This window comes from Odontesthes bonariensis, chromosome 6 (genome assembly GCF_027942865.1).
Source record: "Odontesthes bonariensis isolate fOdoBon6 chromosome 6, fOdoBon6.hap1, whole genome shotgun sequence".
Taxonomy (NCBI): Eukaryota; Metazoa; Chordata; class Actinopteri; order Atheriniformes; family Atherinopsidae; genus Odontesthes; species Odontesthes bonariensis.
Genome location: NC_134511.1, coordinates 20,949,876 through 20,956,032, shown reverse-complemented (window position 1 = coordinate 20,956,032; position 6,157 = coordinate 20,949,876).

The following is a 6,157-nucleotide window of genomic DNA, read 5'->3' as shown; positions in this document are numbered from 1 at the left end:
GTCTGACAGTAGCAGCGAGGCCAGCTGAGAGGGAGAAAGAGGGAGAGCAAAAAGGGGGAGTTTACTTCGCTTGCCTGGTAGGGAGGGCTGACCCACTCACACACACATACAAACAGGGAAGGAGGACATGGGTGGAAAGAAAACGGGGGCAGGGACCAGACAGGAGCAAGATGGGGTTTAGTAAAAAAAAAAAAAAAAAAAAAAAAAAAAAAGGAAAAAAAAGGAGGAGGGTGACCAGGATATTGAAAACAAGCAGTGGGATACGTGGGATTCTGCATCCTCCTAACACTTAACAGACAACTGTTTCCATCCAATTTTGGGCATTAATTCGGTCCCCAATTGATTAAACAATTGATTAAACAAGAGAGTTTTTACGCAGTGGTACAATCAAGCAATTGATACATCGAAGATGAGTGGTTGGCAAGTGGAACACCGGCATACATCATAGAGTAACGTCAAAGAATGATCTCCTTATATGTCGATTCTTTGCATGATTACAGTGGCTCCTAATTTGTGTGCCTCATAGCCTAAATGTGAAGAATGGACCAATGAAGGTGACAGCCAGCAGGGTGAGCAGAGGATAAAACTATAAGCAGCTCAAGTTGTAAAAGTGGAGATAAAAGGTAATAAAGAGAAAGGGCCTACTTCTAAGTGTGCTCAAAGTGAATGGATTTCAAATGTAAGCTCTGATGCACAAGAAGGCTAAATTATCCTCTCTTTAAAATGTCCCTTGTGGTTAAGGTTTTGAGTCTAAGGTAATGACCTTCATTGATGTCGGAGAGCAGGCTGGGTCGGCCATATGCAAATAATATTGAAACCAACCTGAGCTAAAGTTGGTCTCACTGATATCTCCACAGATATCTCCTTCAGTCTGAGCTGGGTTTATGAGTCAACAGCATTTTTCTCACAACAAAACTTTACATTTTTTTTAAAACATCTAAATATACTATTTTAAGCACTACAACATGTGTCTGGAAAAAAACGAACAAGTAAAATACTAAAAACACCTCTTTCCACAGCGGTGAGCTATTCAGGTGGTTGGCAGAAACACTTTAAGGGAGCAGTAAGAGATTACATCACCCAGGCCTGGGGCTTTCATACTAATAAATAAATGGGTTGAGACACTCTAATAGACCATTTCCTTTCCAGAGCTATCCTCTTGCCCTTAAGGCATTTGCTGCACACAAAACTCTGTGCTGGGTGCAGAAATGATCATTACAGCTTTTCCTTCCCAAACAAAATGAGGATCTTTGATGTTTTAGGGTTTAATAGATGAAGCAAACAGTTTTTGTTTTCATGTTAATCCGTCTCATTTGTGGCTGCTGCTGTTCTTTGCACTTCTTTTCTTTCTCACACTTGTTCATGCTGGTCATTACAGACGAACAATAGGCTGCCTGGCACCCTTGCTCGATATGGGGGGATAAAAAAAAAAAGAAGAAGTTCATAAATAAACTGCCCTGCCCCGATCCTGCCTCTGTAACCTCTCCTGTCTACCAGCACGATGTCTCTCTAAAGCTCCTTCCCGATACAAACCTTGATTTGCTGTAACCTATAGCCCATTTTCACAGCCTGTTTCAAGGCACGACTGATGCACTTTCGATGCACATTCACGTTCTGAGCGTAAGTCCAGCAGTGGAATGGGGTGTCAAAGTTAACCCAGCGCTGTTATGCCTCTGAGGCTGTGACAGAGTTAGTCACTGAGCCGACTTGGTGTTTAACTGTTAAGTGGGAGGCACCGCTGTAAGCTCTCACCTTTGACAGTTTGACTGTTGTCTCTCAGCTGATTCCGTGCAGCCAGATTGCTGTGTCCAAGCAAACGCTGATATTGTATGGTCTTTGTGAATTACCGAAGGGGAACGGCAGATTTTGAGTCTGTAGTTTTTTCAGTTAAACAGTAGAAATGACAGCACATACAGTGAGAACTAGTGACCTTTTTAAGATGGTTTTAAAACTCAACTGGATCCCCTGGTTGTCATGTTGTCAATAAAAATGAATACATAACAATTGCTGCTTAGCCATTATGCCAATCCGGTCAGTTAATTGTGCAATTAAAATCATTTTCCAACTCTTGGATCACGATGTGAAAGCAAAACTTTGAACCCCAATAAGTGCTACAGTTTCAACTGAAAGGTTTTACCTAGTGCAATGTCTTTTTTGTGGAGTTGTACTTTACAGACCTTTCATTTATTTGTGCCTCTAACATTTATGCACCATTCAAGATCACACACATATCTCATGTATCATCTCTGCATCTGTTGAAAAAAATTTGTTGCACACAAACTTAGCTGCTCCCCAACTCCCCCCACCTCTGTTTTTCTCTCCTCCAGTGAACCAGAATGTCATTTCAAGCATGTCAAACCACAGGAAGCCTTTTAAAAACTGTGACAGCATTTGCCCCCAATAGCTGTGAAATTGTGTGTGTTAGTACATAATGAATGTCTGTGGTGACTTGCTTTAGGACAGGATATCGTATGTAGATTGAAAAGTGACCCCTTTAAAAACAGTTACTTTAAGGTATTATAGGCTGGTGCCCCATGACACACACACACATACACACACACACACACACACACACACACACACACACACACACACACACACACACAAACACAAAAGAGTCACCCTCATGCTGGGTGTATGATGAATGGCTGAGACCAGTGCAAGCAAAGGATGAGAAGTAAAACCAAACGAGAAAAGCAGAGGCAAACAAAAGGCTGGTTGCCAACCAAGAGAGATCTGAGAAGAATGATGGTTGTCTTTGGTTTAAAGCAACAATTTTGGAAGAACTAAGATGACAAATGGAGCACGGTGACCTTTAGGGGAGAAGGGAGGGAGTTCAGAGAGCAGAGGAAAGGAGGATGGAAGCAGACCTTTGAGATAAGGGGAGGCTAAAATACCAATGTAACTTCCACTTTAGGTCACAAATGAAGCAGCTCAGATATTTGAATAGAAAGCAGATTGGAATTTCTTTTTCTGACTGCTTCTCCATCTCTTAGGTTAATCACATTCAGGTCCCTTTTCCCCATTCAGATGACATAACACAGCCAGTGGCTGGGGTCAATAGTCTTTCCACAATGACTACTGGATCAATTTTGACAGGCTGTTTTCTTAACATAACAACACCCCGTGTCTGCAGCTTTTGTTGTCAAGGAAATTCCTGTTCGCTTAATGTTGCCTAGGCTTTTTTTGATTGGTCTCTGAAATCAGCAAAAAATAATACATCTAACCAGTGAAAAGTGCAATCAAGTGCAGGTATCGAGTCAGTTGAGGCTACTTATCGTAGTTAAGAGGGGACTCCATTGTTTGCAAACCAGGTTCTGTTTATAGATGCTGGGATCGATGACTGCATACGTTTAAATGGTTCATCAAAGCCAAATCAATAATGAAAATACTGTGGATGTAGGTTTCTACTCATTTCTGCTTGAGTCTATGATAGGTTACATTAGTCACTCCTCGCTTTAAGTGGGTTTTGCATTTTGTTAAAACTGCAAGTCAGACGGTTTCAAAACCTACCTCTCCCCATACCTTTACATCCTAAAGAGTATCTGTATCACTAGTTATCCCGTTATCTATTTGAACCTTTTTAACATGTTCCTATTTGGTGACACAATTTGAAACCGTGGAATATTACTGTGGTTTTCTGTGTGGTTAAAGACTACAACGCTGACCCAACCAGTAACCAAACTGTCACAAGCCACATTATGTTTAATGGCACATATTATTGTCAAGTATTTAATAGAAATATGTGGAATAAAGGAAAAAGAAATGGGGCACTGCTGCAGCTTTTTTATTACACGGCAGCTTCTTGTGGTTAACCTACATGGGCTCTGTATTCCAAAAAGAAAAAATCATATAAATGGACTTGTGGCTTTATATATATGCAATACAAATACAACATCTCCACTTTGGGATTTCCATCAGTTCTACAGGATTAAAAGACCACCTAATCTCACCTTTTCCCGGCTCAATTTTAGAAGCATTCATCCCTTTATTTGATATGTGAACTGACTAAAAGACAGGGGATTAAGTCCATTTAGAGGAACACCTTCACAGCTCAGCAGCACATCTGCTAATCCCCATCCATTCACTTCGGTATGTCTTTAAACTAACAAGCAGTTTAACATAATCTGTTTTAAACCTGTCTGTTCACTCCTATTCACCGGTGCATTTACATAGCAATCTTTTCTGCCTGAATGGTTTGTGGAACAAGAGAAACAATGTGTGTATGGGAGCTGAGTTGACAGAAATAGTTCCTTTTTCCTACGTTGAATTTGTGCTCAAGACTTCTCAGCCTAAAGGAAACATATACAGTGATGGAATAAGGATTATTATTAAAAAAAAATGTTTGCTTGGTGTGATCTGTGGATAAGACAACTTCTTCAATGCCGTCTGTTCCACTACAAGAAGACCACATAATCTTTTAGATAGAGCTTAAAGCAAAAAAGATTGTTGGATGGAGCTAAGTAAGGAGTGCATAAAAACTACTTTACAGGGACTTTGTAAGTGAGGAGTGTAAAAGAAACAGTGATAATTTAGAATGGAGTTAAACGGTCACAAATGAACTGCGGTGTTAACTATTTTCACCCTAAATTGCAAACAACAATCTCTGCATCGAGTTCTCTGATTTAGGTTCAATGAAACCTTCTGCTGCTCATAAACATACCCACCAACATTTATCCATGAGCCAGGGAATTGAAGAGGAAGAACAGAGTGGGAGGGCAGGTATGATGAAGTGGGCACAGAGAAAAGTTGTGTCAGGTACACCTCTGACCTCTGATTTCTTTTTGATTTTGCTCTGTAACGATGCAAGAGAATTCTGTCGCAAAAATATGTCAAAGCAGGATGAGACAAAAGTGACAGTGGATCATTTATGTTAGTGCAAGTAGTAACATAAGGCCACTGAGTCAGTGATGAACAGAAGGTCAATGAACAGGCGTCTCTTGATCGTGACCATCCTATAAAGAGCTCATTAAGCTCTCTCATAAGAAAATTGTAGGAAATCGTTCGTTTCTTCCTCAAAAAGGTTTGAGTGAAATCTGTGTGACAGGTTAACATACCACTTCTCTCAAGTCTACGGAAACAGTCAATTATTTATAATCATAACCATCCATAACTACAGTCTAGTTTTTAAATTTGTTTCCATTTTTTATAATCATCATATCAATTTACTGCCACTGTTTACTGAGGGGACAGTGATGTCAGGTCAGCACGGTCACGCAGAAATACAAGAATCGAGCATAATTCTTTAAAGTAATATTAGCTAGAGGCACTAAAATTTTCAAAATTGAAGCTGACCCAACAGAAAGCAACAAAGTTCTCCTCTGTAATCAGTAATACATAAAAAAAGACATGCTCAATTTGCATCCATCTGTTGCCTTGTATTGCAGCAGAAATGATGCCCTTTTTACATCCCTTTGCTCCTCTGCTTCTTTATACTGATCAAATGAAGACAGCTTAAAGGATAAGACCGGTTTTTTGACATTGGGCCCTTGATTTCACATTATAACATGATGTTCTACTCACCCCTGCTTGTTGTTGAACATTTGGAGCTGTTCCGAAGATATTCGCGAGGCGTCTGGCTGCTCTCTTGAGATATTCGGCCATGAAACGGTTTCCTATGGGCAAGCTTATACAGGCACAAACTATGCTGTTTATAATTTATTAATTACTCTACACTAGCACTGATAACGTGGAGGTGCGTCGCTTACTTAAAAAAATCCGGGTTATTGTAATTTTGATTTTTTTGTCGTAAAGTGGGTGTTACTGACGTCCTTGTCGTGCTACTACCACAGACAGCCCACAGACCTGCTGCCTATTTATTCATTCGGCTAAAATTCAAAATTAGTAACCCGGATTTTTTTAAGTAAGCGACGCACCTCCACGTTATCAGTGCTAGTGTAGAGTAATTAATAAATTATAAACAGCATTGTTTGTGCCTGTATAAGCTTGCCCATAGGAAACCGTTTCATGGCCGAATATCTCAAGAGAGCAGCCAGACGCCTCGCGAATATCTTCGGAACAGCTCCAAATGTTCAACAACAAGCAGGGGTGAGTAGAACATCATGGTATAATGTGAAATCAAGGGCCCAATGTCAAAAAACCGGTCTTATCCTTTAAGCCTAATTTATGTTTCAGACGCAAAGCCTCTGACGCTCGG